Genomic DNA, 13,295 nt, shown 5'->3' with positions numbered 1-13,295 from the left:
ATACTAGTCAGTAAGAAAGAAGGGGGGAAATATGGTATACGCAAGAGCTTAAATGGTTGGATCTCCAGGTCGTTACACTGAGTACTGAGTTAAAAAAAAAAGCCAATCTCAAAAATTCAGAATTCTATGATTATGAAATTTTTTTAACCATCTCAACATGGTGAAATTATAGAGATGGAGAATAGGTTATTGGTTACCTGGATTAGGAAAGGGAGGAAGAGTGGAGGTGTGACTATAAAAGTGTAGCCCAGAGGTATTCTATATAGCGATGGAACAGCTCTGCAGCCTGATTGCTGTGTGGGTTAAACAAATGACATAGAACAAAACACATCACACTGATGCCAATTTCCCAGATTTGATGTTGTGCTGTAGTTGGTAAGATGTACCACTGAGGGAACTTGAGGGAAGGGTATGTGAGCTTCTCTGTACTATCTTTGCAACTTCCCATGAATCTGTATTTTGGAATATTTTTTTAAAAAAGGAATAAATGAATGAAAAAATGGGAAGTGAGAGGAAGGGGAAGTAAAAATTGGACCCCAAAAATGGGTAATTGAGGAAGGGGGGCACATGTTTTAGACACTTTGAGATAATCAAAAGGATTCCGACAGCACAATCACATAAAAATATCAATGGGCTGTGCAGCAGCAGAAGTATCAACAGAAATCTATCAACAGTTTATCCTAGCAAGAAAACTTGAAAAGGGTTTTTCTTAATAGGAAAATAGTGAAATGAAAATCCGCTGATTTTCTGTGGTCTCAGTGGAAATGGAGCTTGGAAAGAAAAGGCCTGGAGAGGTGGAATCCAAGATTAGTCAGGAAAACTGCACCCCATGGATGCCTGGGTGCTCAGGGGTTGTCTGCCTTTGGCTCAGGTCATGATCCCTGGGTCCTGGGATCAAGTCCCACATCAGGCTCCCCACAAGGAAACTGCTTCTCCCTCTGTCTCTGCTTTTTTCTCTCTGTGTCTCTTATGAATAAATAAAAAATTAAAAAAAAGAAAAACTGTATTTTAATATTGAGATGTTCAAGAATGTAATATTTTCTTTTTCTTGTTTTTAAGATTTTATTTATGTATTCATGAGAGACATACACACAGAGAGAGAGAGAGAGGCAGAGACATAGGCAGAGGGAAAAGCAGGCTCCATGCAGGGAGCCCGATATGAGACTCAATCCCTGGAGTCCAGGACCACGCCCTGGGCCAAAGGCAGGTGCTAAACCTATAGGCCACCCAGGGATCCCCAATATTTTCTAAATATACAAACTCATCGCAGGTCATTGATATTTATATTTGCAATTCACTCAAGAAAGATGTGTATGAAAACAATAGTTCATAACTGTCAAAATGCATACTACCTTATTTTTCCCAATCCAAAAATTCTAACACATAAAAATCATGATCCTAGATATGCATGTGACTTTCAGCATGAGCAACATGGAATTCAGGTCAGTAGATTCTTTTTTTTTAAGTTACATTTTATTTTATTTATTATTATTATTATTATTTTAATTTATTTATGATAGTCACACACACAGAGAGAGAGAGAGAGAGAGAGGCAGAGACACAGGCAGAGGGAGAAGCAGGCTCCATGCACGGGGAGCCCGACGTGGGATTTGATCCCGGGACTCCAGGATCGCCCCCTGGGCCAAAGGCAGGCGCCAAACCGCTGTGCCACCCAGGGATCCCAGGTCAGTAGATTCTTATAAGACCCAGCATAGGGGTGCCTGGGTGATCCAGGCAGTTAAGCATCTGCCTTTGGCTCAGGTCAAGATCCTGGGGTCCTGGGATCAAGGCCCAAGTTGGTCTTACTGCTCAAAGGGGAGCCTTCTCTATCTACCCCTCCCCCCACTATATTCTCTCTCAAATAAATAAATAAAATCTTAAAAAACAAAAAACAAAAAGAGACCAAATGTAGGGAAAGGAAAGAAGAGACAGAAAAGCCAAGGCCTCTTAATTCTAACATCCATTATGGCTCATTTATGAGCCATAAATCCAATAGTACATTTCACTCTCTATGCCAAACATCAAATTCAACCAACAGGTACATTCAAGTTAGTATATTTAAACCAAGTTAGTTTACTTAAACTAAACATTTGACTTGTACCAAATTATTTTTCACAGGAAGCTTAGAGGTGATGCTTTTCCAGGTGTCTAAACTCATTCTTTTTATATTTAGAACCCCTGAAGGCAATTTAGGAAATCACCTAATGCACCTATCTGAAGAAACATGCCCTAGACCGATTGCCTATCTATGTCACAGTAAATTATGAAAGTTGCATTCTCTGATATAAAAACCAATTACCCTACAAAGGTAGACTGATCATTCTTCTCAACTCTTCCAGGTGTCTAGGAAGATACACAATGCAGTGATACCATCTTGAAATCTGGGCCTTCCACTCACACTTCAAAAAGGCATTTATTGTCTCAATCTGCCCAACACACAGCAGATGTTTTTCTAAAGAGTTGTTGTGTATGTAAGAGCCAATTCCCTCAAGGAACAAAAAGCTCAAGAGATAGGGACTATAGAGAAAATATTAAAGTTATCAAGAGATAAATATTGTTACTTGAATCCATTGTAATTAAAAAAAAAAACAAACCTATCTCTCCCTTTGGGACCGCCCACACACACACTTCAAAATCCAGGTATATTTTGGGGTTTGTTGCTGTTGTTGTTTTAAAGATTTTATTTAGTCATTTATTTATTTTAGAGAAAGAGAGAAACAGAAAGAGCATGGGAGGGGACAGAGGAGGAAGGAGAGAGAATCCCAAATGACTCTGTGCTAAGTGTGAAGCCCCACACAGGGCTTGATCTCAGACCCCAAAATCATGATCTGAGCTGAAATCAAGAGTCAGATGCTCAATCAAATGAGCCACCCACAAACCGCAAAATCCAGCTTTGAGCTTGCAACTGCTACATGATGACCACCTTTGGCAGTGTGAAAGTTGGGGAATCTAAAATAGAGCCTTGCTTCAGAGAGATTATAATCAGAAGGTGTTTGGAAACACAGCAGCATGCGAGACCCATATGATAGGACCATGAGTTACTAGGACAGCAGGATCATTGTAGCCTGAAGGTTTGAAAATAGTCTCTTGGACGTGATTAGTCTCAAAGGGAAGTAAGATATAGGCAAATAAAAATAAGATGGATTGAAGTGCCTATGCAGCAAAGGAGAGCCATAAATTTAGACAGCATTTTTGAAAGACAAAAGTAGTCCACATTGGCTATATAAAAAATTCAAATATAAGGGTAGAAAAATGATTGGGAGCTCAAAATTCATAAAAATCTTTAACGTTAAGCAAAGGACTTTGAATTTCTTTCTGTAAGCAATGAGGAGTCTTTCAAAGTATTTCAGAAAACAGATGAGATCAATTTATTCACAAAAAAAGTTGAAACAGGGCATTAATCTTGTCACAGGAGATGTTTACTACATGCTGGGCACTCTTCAAATGCTTTGAGAGTATTAACCCATTCAGACATCATAAGAGCTCAGTGGAGGAGATGAAAAGAAAGGTCTGGATTCTCCTACCTCTCATCAGGACACTCAGTCCACTTCCTATTCTGGGAATGAGCAAAGCAGGATTCTACCTCAGAATCTTCCTCTCTCTTCCTTCCTTCTGCTTCTAGTGCATTTCTCTCCAGATATCTGCACAATTTTCTTCTTCACTTCATTCAGATTTCTGTTCATCATAGAGGCCATCTTCAATCATCCTTTGTAAAAGAGTAGAGCTAATCCCACCCCAACCATCACCTGCCTTCCCTCTTACACAGTTTTTTCTTCAAAACAATTACCATTACATAACACTGAATTTTTATCATATCATACCATCCTAAAACAAGTATGGATTTTGTTTAGTTTTTCTACACTTTACCCCCAGCTTCTGGGATAGTGCTCTAAAGAGTAAATGTTCAATAAATATTTTTAAACAAATGAGTGAATAAGTCATAATTTTTAAGAATCTGACTGTAGGAAGAAAAATTAGGAGATTAATCTAACTTCTCCAAAGGGTTGGGTAATGTGAACATTCTGTAAGAATGGAAAAGAATTAGGTTGTTTCTTTGAGAGATCTTCCCAGGAAAATCAAATTTGAATGGACGGAGGGTTGTTCTGGATGGGAGAGGGAAGAAGTGAACAAAGATTGAATTCTAAGTGCCAGACTTTGGATAATGCTTGTATAACTACATGACCTCCACTGCCTGATTGGCCCTTGACTTCTTCCAATATACACCTCCTGGAATCCATTTCCGCCAAGGTCATGACTGATCCAAACTTGATCTCATCACACAGATCATTGGGCTTTAGAGATACAAATACATTTCTACCACAATTTCTACCGTCTTTAGAAAAGACACGAGGGCACTAGTATCACTATATGATTAGTGGTATCTCTCTTCTCTAGACCAGATTGCAGTAGGAAACAATGTTACAGAAATATAGAGCTAGCTGATGGCCACAGTGACAGGGATCTGTGGGTGCTCAGCAGTTTAGCACATGCCTTTGACCCAGGGCGTGACCCTGGAGTCCCAGGATTGAGTCCCACATTGGACTCCCTACATGGAACCTGCTTCTCCTTCTGCCTATGTCTCTCATGAACAAATAAATAAAATCTTAAAAAAAAAAAAGACCAAGTAGTGCAACTGCTGGGTAGTAGGTTGTATACACAGGTTTATATATTGTAATATGACTGCCATCTGTATGTCTTCTTTGGAAAAATATCTATTCAAGTCTTCTGCTCATTTCTTAACTGGATTATTTGTTTTGCATGTTGAGTTTGAGAGGTTCTTTATAGGTTTGGGATACTAACCCTTTATCAGATATGTCATTTGCAAATATCTTCTCCCATTACACAGGTCATCTTTTAGTTTTGTTGGTTGTTTCCTTTGCTCTGCAGAAGTTTTTATCTGGATGAAATCCCAGTACTTCATTTTTGCTTCTGTTTTCCTTGCCTCCAGCAACGTGTCTGGTAAGAGATTGCTATGGCCAATATCACAGAGGCTGCTGCCTGTTCTCTGAGACTTTGATGGTTTGCTTGAAGCAAACCTAAGAGACTGTTAACTATAGGGAACAAAAGAACAAACTGCTGGTTACTGGAGGGGAGGTGGGTGGGAGATGGGCTAAGTGGGTGATGGGGATTAAGGAGAGCACTTGCTGTGATGAGCACTGGGTATTGTATGTAAGTAATGAATCACTAAATTCTACTCCCAAAATCAATACTACACTATATGTTAACTAACCAGAATTCAAATAAAAACTTGAAACAAAAATAAATACAAAATAATCTATTTAAATGTTATAGGTTGGAATGTAATAAGTGTGATGAATAATAGAAAAAGGTTAGACCAGAGCAAAGGGAATATAAGTTTCCTAGTGGGGTAGTGATCATTAAAAATTCAATGTTATATAACTTAGAGTAATTCTTATTGAGAAAATTATCTCCAAGCCAAGGCAGAGAGGTGAGGCATTCCCCAGGCATTTGTTGGAAGATGAGAGCTCTCAGCCAGAAAGAACATTATTGCAAAAACCAGGAAGAGATTTTAGGCTTCTAGTTCTGCAGGTAAGGATCTTAGAAGTCATTCTTCCTAATAAGTAAAAAGCTAAAGATACAGAAGAATCAATAACTCTTCTTGGATCTGTAAGACAAGGGAGGACACAGGGCAAACCACTACCCCCAAGACTGGAAAGACAGGTGAAAGCAGAGAGTCACAGTTTACTCACAAGAGGAAACTGCCATTGGAACCAGTGTCTGGATAGGAAAACCTGAACAACAGAGTGAGATTCATCTCTAGGGTCTCAAAGTAGGTCCTGATAGTAAATGTAAGAGAAAAATCCCCTTGTGCTTCCATCAGGGGAGAAGAGGAAGCATCCTGAAACCCATCAGAGGTTCTGTACTCCTGCCTCAGGAGAAACTAGTTAACCACACAATCCTCTGCTCAGGTACTCTCAGAGCCTGATGAATCTGGGGAAGGGAAATGGTCAACATCAGCCTCCTCTAGCCTTCCATGTGGGAAGGAAATAACCCACTCCAGTCCAGTCTGATCATCCTGTCCCAACTTACAAGGGAGAAAAAAAAAAAAACCACTGAGAAACACTTGTGAAGTTCACAATGCAGAGGCATAGCTCCACCAAAAGCCTGAGACCTAATCAGAGGACTACAGATCACTCCTCGCCCTCCATACCTTGCCACCACCTTGCTAAAGGCCTCTTTATAGCCACCCCTGTTACCTGGAGCATCACATCTGGTTACCAAGAAAAAATTACATGGCAGTTACGGAAAGGCAAATACATGATCTGAAGAGACAATAAGCATCAGAACCAGACATGGTAGAGATGTAAGAATTATCAGGCCAAGAATTTAAATCAACTATGATTAAAATGCTGGAGATCAAAAACACTGTAACCAAAATGAAGAATGCCTTTGATGGACTCATTAGTAGACTGGACACGGCCAAGGAAAGAATCAATGAGCCTGAGGACAGAGCAATAGAAACTTCAAAAACTTGTAAAAGGAAAGTGAACAAAGACCAAAAAAAAAAAAAAAAAAGGAACAGAGACAAATATCTAAGGAAGGTCTTTGGGGCAACAACTGCAAAAAGTGTAACATATACATGATGGGAATATCAAAAGATGAAAGAGGAAGGAATAGAAGAACTATTTGGAGAGTGTCTGGGTGGCTCAGTCAGTTGAGCGTCTGACTCTGGTTTTCAGCTCATGATCTCAAGGTCATGAGATTAAGCACTGCATCAGGCTCTGTGCTCAGTAGGAGTGTGCTTCAGATTCTCCCTCTCCCTCTTCTCCTTCCCCTCAACATTCTCCCTCTCTCTCAAATAAATCAATCTTAAAAAAAAAAGATTTGAAACTGATTATTTTCCCCCAATTAAACTTAGACACAAGGGATGCCTGAGTGTCTCAGTGGTGTCTGAGTGTCTGCTTTCATCTCAGGGAGTGATCCTGGGGTCCTGGGATGGAGTCCCACACTGGGCTCCCTGAAGGGAGCCTGCTTCTCCCTCTGCCTCTGTCTCTGCCTCTCTGTGTCTCTCATGAATAAATACATAAAATCTTTTTTAAAAAAATTAGACACAAAACCATAGCTCCAGGGAGCTCAAAGAACACCAAGCAAATAAATGTCAGAAAAACTATACCTGGGCACAGAAAATCCAAAATAAAGGAAAAAAAATCTAGGAAGAAACCAGAGACAAAAATGCCTCATCTATAGAGAAACAAAGCTAAGAATTACATCCAGCTTCTCAGAAATGCCATATGAAAATCCATGGCCTTCTGCCAGGAACTGATACTACTAGATTTTGGTGAGCGGAGGCCTTAACTGACAGACAACTTCCCTCTGATATTGGGGCTAATTCACTTTTTCTTTACAAAATGAGGAGAACCACTTAAAGATTTTCAGGGTGAACAAACAAACAAACAAACAAAAAAACGCACCTACAATGAGTTTCTGTCACTGCCCTGTAGGAAAAAATCTGTTGGGAACATTTCTTACTAATAAAAATCTAGTTTAAGATGCACGGTGTTACACCCGTAAAATATAAAGGAAAAGAACATGGTGCCATAAGAACAAAATGCAGAGGGTCGGCTCTAATTGGCCCTGTCTCTGAGAATCACTTCCTTAGGGTGAGTCTCTAAGGGGCAGTAACACTTAAACAGTATGTGAAAAACGAGTAGCTAATCCACATGAATATGGTAGGAAGAGAATTCTAGACAGAATACATTAGGAGATCAGAACAGCAATAACTAGAGCTAGAGGAAGACAGTTGGTTTGAATATATTTGCATATTCTTAGAAAAGGACCATAGAGCAATTCAAGAAATTTATAATCATCACTTGCTGCCTGCTGTTCTCCTCCCAACCCCCATTCAATAGGATGTGCATCATACATGTTTAAGAAGCCATTAAAATGACAGAAAATACTTCAGCTCTCATACTAGGAAATGACTATCTCACAGGTGACAGATTTGAGACATGTTATATAATGGAGATGCAGAATAGAGTCATTTTAAGACAAAGTCTGACGAGGAAGAAACTGTTGATCATTCTAGATAAAAACACATGTCCCTTTGGCACACCTAAGCCCAAGTCTCAACAACTCTGAGTAGTACGGTACTGGGAAATTTCAGAAAACTGACAATTAACAAAATTAATCATTCATAATCTTCGACCTAACTATCTTATATTTGGAAGTCTGGGTTATAGGTATATAAATACCAGACACCAATATTGGGATATCATTTGTAGGGGGAATAAAAGGAAATACGCTGAATTTGTATCACTAGGAGAAGCATACATTCTTTCTATGAAATGTTGTGCTACAACAAGTATAAAATGTAGTTTAACATGGATCTATTTAAGATAACATTTGGTTTACTTTTCAAAGTTCACCATTTGCACTGGGTCATTTTGATTTTAGCATTTTTTAATCATTTTGATGCTTTTAATAAGGAGAAAACTTACCACCTTGTATAAAGATTATAGACCGGAAGGGAGGCTGGAGGGAGAAAATACTTATCCTTATAGGGAAAAACTAAGAGATTGAAGCACAGAGTTGCTAAGAATATCTCCATTTTATTTGTTTTTTTTTTTTACATTTTCTAAATTAAATTCAATTTGCCAACATCTAATATAATACCCAGTGCTCATCCCATCAATGGGATGGGATTCCTCAGTGCCCATCCCCCAATTACCCCATCCCCACTCCCACCTCCCCATTTTACTTAGTTTTTGACAAAGATTTCATTCACCAGTATTTAAAAGTATTTCACAAAATCAGAGTGTTAGAATGGAGAAGCAGCCATACCAGAAGGCATTGAGTCCATTCATCCAAATTTATTTACTTACAGATGTATTCATTCATTCAGTTTTGACACAGATTATGGCTTTTCAAAAGTAAATTTTAGTTACAAAATTAAACATTTGTTGTAAAACAAGTCCAACAACTCACATGAGCATGAAGCACCCTAACCCCTGCCCCCGATGCTACTTCCAACGTCGCCCTACTGAAGTAACCGAGGTTAACAGTTTGACCAGTAACTTTGCACACTTCTCTCCATGATCGTGTACATACATACGTACCAATATATTTTACACAGTAGGTAAGTTTTACCTGCACCTTTTTTATTTTATTTTATTTTATTTTACAAAGTGTTGGGGGAGGTCATGAAGAAGACCTGAGCTCTGGTTGACCTGTGAGCTGGACCCTGGCAACCTGAACTTCCTCCCCTGTCTCCTATCCTTGGAATGTGCATTCTATAGACCTTTTCTGCTCCCAAAAGCTGCCCCAATGACATAGCCTTGAGAGAGTGATGTGCTCTTGGGACTCTCCGGGTGGTGTATATGACTGAACCCCGTTATGGCTTCTATATAAATTTTGAAGATTTGTCAGGAGGTAGCAGAGATACACTCTTACTCCAGCACCCAGAACAACCTCTTAAATTATGTTATGCCTGTTATGCCTGTTAAACCTGCCATCTACTATTCTGAAGTGGTCTGCTTCTTTCTTTGGTCTCTCCTGCCCTTTGTGATGTGGGCCAGTCACTCATTTCATGGCAGCCTCCCAAGGAGGTTGCAAATCAACACAAACTGTGATCAGTTCTACAGATTAAATTTTGACTTGATTTTTTTCCCCATCTATCAGTGATTGTGTGAGGGAGTTTCCTCCAAACCAAAGCATAAATATCTAATTTCCACTTTTTATAATCAGCTGTGCAACATTTCAAAGACAGTGTATGTTTCTCCCAATGATACAAACTAGTTTTCTTTTATCCCCCTATAAATGATGCTGTAACATTTGTGTCTGATATTTTTTTTCTGTAGTACAGATTTCCAAATGTAGGATAGCTAGGTAAAAGATTATGTGAATTTTAGTAGGAATCATCAAATTACTTTCGAAAATGTAACTATTCTACACTTAGCTGAAGTAGGTAAGTGTAAAATTGCCGTCTATGTCCAGTGGTAACCTTACCAGCATTGCACATAATCATTTTAGTGTTTGATAATCAAATAAATGAACATTCTCAATTTAATTTTATTTACTTAAACAATTGCAAAGTTGAACAGTTTTTTATATATTTATATTTTTGGCCTTTTGCATTTCCAGTTGTGCCAATTGCTCCTTCTATTGGCCCATTTCTCTCTATTTCTCTATATATGTTCAGCACTTTCCTACTGGGACATTAACTCATTGTGAGTCACCTGTTTTGCAACTGTGTTCTCACTTTCCATTGTTCAACTTTTAACAAGGTCTATGACACCTTTATTAATGAACTCTCTCTTTCCATTTAATGTCTTTTCCTTATAACATTTGCTATAATAAATGTCATCCCACATTTGAGAATATAAAAATGTTCTGGATTTGCTTCTGGCATACATTACATTTATACTGTTAATATCTGTAAATTATGTTGTATTCCCCATCGTTTTGCAATGCAGAAAACTGAAGAAAAAAATATATGAAGTATAAGTAACCTGGTAACTACCCAGGATTAAAGAGAACTTCTCATTCTCAGCCCAGTGTTATTTTTACTACACATTATAAACCAACCTCTATGGTACAACACAGCACAGTTCTATTTTACCAAAAGCATTAGAGAATTTTTCCTTTCAAACTTCCTCCTGAATACATTTTTTTTACCTCCTTGTTCTTCAGACTGTAGATAAGGGGGTTCAACATGGGGATTACCACAGTATAAAATAGAGAAATCACTTTACTGATATCCAGGGATGAAATTGAGCCAGGCCAAACATAGATAAAGAAAAGAGTCCCATACAGCATGGAGACAATGGCCAGGTGAGAAGAGCAAGTGGAGAAAGCTTTCTGCCTCCCATCAGCAGTTTGGATCTTCAAGACAGCCACCAGGATGCAAACGTAGGAGATCATGATGATCAGGCCACTGAATATTTGTACAGATCCAGCCAAAAAGAAAAATACAAACTGAATCATGGAAGTGTCTGCACATGCAAGAGAAAGCAGTGGTGAAAAATCACAGAAATGATTAATGACATTTGACCACAGAAGGGTAAGCAAAACCAACATCATATAGGTCATGCTGTATATAAGAGCCATGGCATAAGGCCCTACCACCAGCTGCACACAGACCCTCTGGGACATAATAAGTCTATACAGCAAAGGCTTACAGATGGCCATATACCAGTCATATGCCATGGAAGCCAGGAGAAAACATTCAGTTGCCACAAAAAGGCCAAAGAACCATATCTGTGCAGCACAACCCATGAAAGAGATGCCTTTTTTCTCTGCAAAGATATCACACAGCATCTTGGGGGCAATGGAAGAAGAGGAACAGAGATCTACAAAGGACAAGTGGCTGAGAAAAAGTACACAGGTGTGTGGAATATGGGATCAGTCCATATGAGAATTACCATTCCTATGTTACCCCCCAGGGTGACAAGATAGATAAAGAGACGCATGACAAAGAGGACAATCTGTTGATGGAGATGATCTGTGAGGCTCAAGAAAAGAAATTCAGTCACTCCTGTCTGATTCTTCTCTTCCACTAATCAGTTCTAACCTATGTAAGAAATTCAAAAATACATTTCATTTTTAAAATATCAATTGGAAAAAAGTAAAATATCAATTAGCATATACAAAACAGCCTCTTAAATTTATGACAAGTGTTTTTTAATCTGTTAAGGAGGCAGTAATGGAAATAGTGTTGGACTGGTCAACAGTATTCCCAAGGACTAGTTCCCGTCCATTGTAATCCCCATGCAGACTTGAGCAATTCATACTTGATCTTTTTGGATTCAATATTCTCTGCCATCTCAAGAACAGTCTAACTATAAAATCTGAAACTCCCTCGGGTTCTAAAATTGTATTGGAAATTAAATTCAGTCTCTGTATTTCATCTTTATCACATGATAGAATAGTAATGCCTACCTAGGAACACAGTAACCAGTTATCGATATTGTGAGAAATGATGAAAAATTCAGATCCTGATAATCAGCAGTTGGGGTGGGGTAAACAGAACAGAAATAAAGCCCTCTCAGTTCCTGTTTTGACGGAGTGGATAGTACCATTCAGATGTCATGAAGACAATATTCATATCTGTGTATATTAATCTCTTCCTTTATAAAAGGCTTACAAAGGGAAATGTAAACATATGTCAGTAGGGTTATTTAGAATGGGGATGATTTTATAGTAACACATAATAATCGTATTTATGTTTATACAGGACTACCCTGCAAATGAGAGATTGGATATATTTACTCTTCGACCAGCATGAAGACAGAAGTGGCACAAGAACAGAGGATTCAAGATGGGCGTTAAATGAAATGAAGGCTATTCCACTAACCATATAATTCAAATGAATATAACGATTTAGGAGGCATTGAGATGCTCTTTCTTTGAGATTAATTAATCTATCAGATATTGCATAACAAGTTTCCATGGAAATCTCATAGAAAAATAAGTATCCACTGGAAGCTCAACTGACTTCATCTTGAGTGGTAATTTCTACCAGTAATTTCTATGAATATATGAATATATTTTGTTCATCGAAATAAAATTATTTCCCCTAATTCCTTGTAATGTTTATAAATCTATTTAAGGCATAAATTCTGACAGCCTATTTATATTTTATTAACAAAAATGTGTAAAATGCTTGACATTTTTATTTAGACAAAATTTTCAGGCAAATATTTTTCTGACTCATCAACTGAGGAAGAATACAACAAGCTGTTTAAAATTATAGTAAGAAGCACAAGGTGTGGGAGTATCCATAAGAAAGATTCTAGGTTCATATGCTTACTATCAACTCAAATAATTCCTTATATAAACAAAAACATTTCACACTTTGAAGATAGAATGATTAAGATATGGTCCTTGAAAAGCCATGGTGACAAAATAATAGTTAACACACTGTTGATGCCTCTTGAGTTTATTATTATTTGAGAAAATATCTGTGGCTTGCATTTTCCACAGATCAATTGCTTGTTAATGTCAGCCACTAATATCAATTATTTTTAGTAATTTACACCTATTGGGAGAAAGAAGACCTAGGCATAAAAAGAAACCTACATTTCAAAGTCGTATTTGGCTAGTCCAAAACTACCTGTGCCACAGGATTTCAGAAAAAGCTTCTATCTTCACCGTGAACTGAAGTGGTTGAGAAAAACACTGCTTTAGTTTCATATTTGGAAGAGTTCAAAATCTACTTTGGAACTGACTGTCAGTAGCTGTGAATATTTGTGGACATACTAAGTGAGTGTGTTTGCTGAGGGGAATGCACTACCACCCCCCCCAAGTGCACACAAACATGAATAAGAGACCCTGAC

At 38.2% G+C, this 13,295-nt stretch overlaps 1 protein-coding gene across 1 annotated transcript in view; it reads right to left on the bottom strand.

The window, feature by feature from the left end:
• Positions 1-13,295, bottom strand: part of LOC129494193 (olfactory receptor 1009) — a 96,357-nt gene that overhangs the window by 15,384 nt on the left and 67,678 nt on the right. The window lies entirely within an intron of this gene.

This window comes from Nyctereutes procyonoides, unplaced genomic scaffold (genome assembly GCF_905146905.1).
Source record: "Nyctereutes procyonoides isolate TBG_1078 unplaced genomic scaffold, NYPRO_anot_genome, whole genome shotgun sequence".
NCBI classification, from domain to species: domain Eukaryota; kingdom Metazoa; phylum Chordata; class Mammalia; order Carnivora; family Canidae; genus Nyctereutes; species Nyctereutes procyonoides.
The sequence above is the reverse complement of the archived record's forward strand: the minus strand, read 5'-3'. Positions and strand labels throughout refer to the sequence as shown.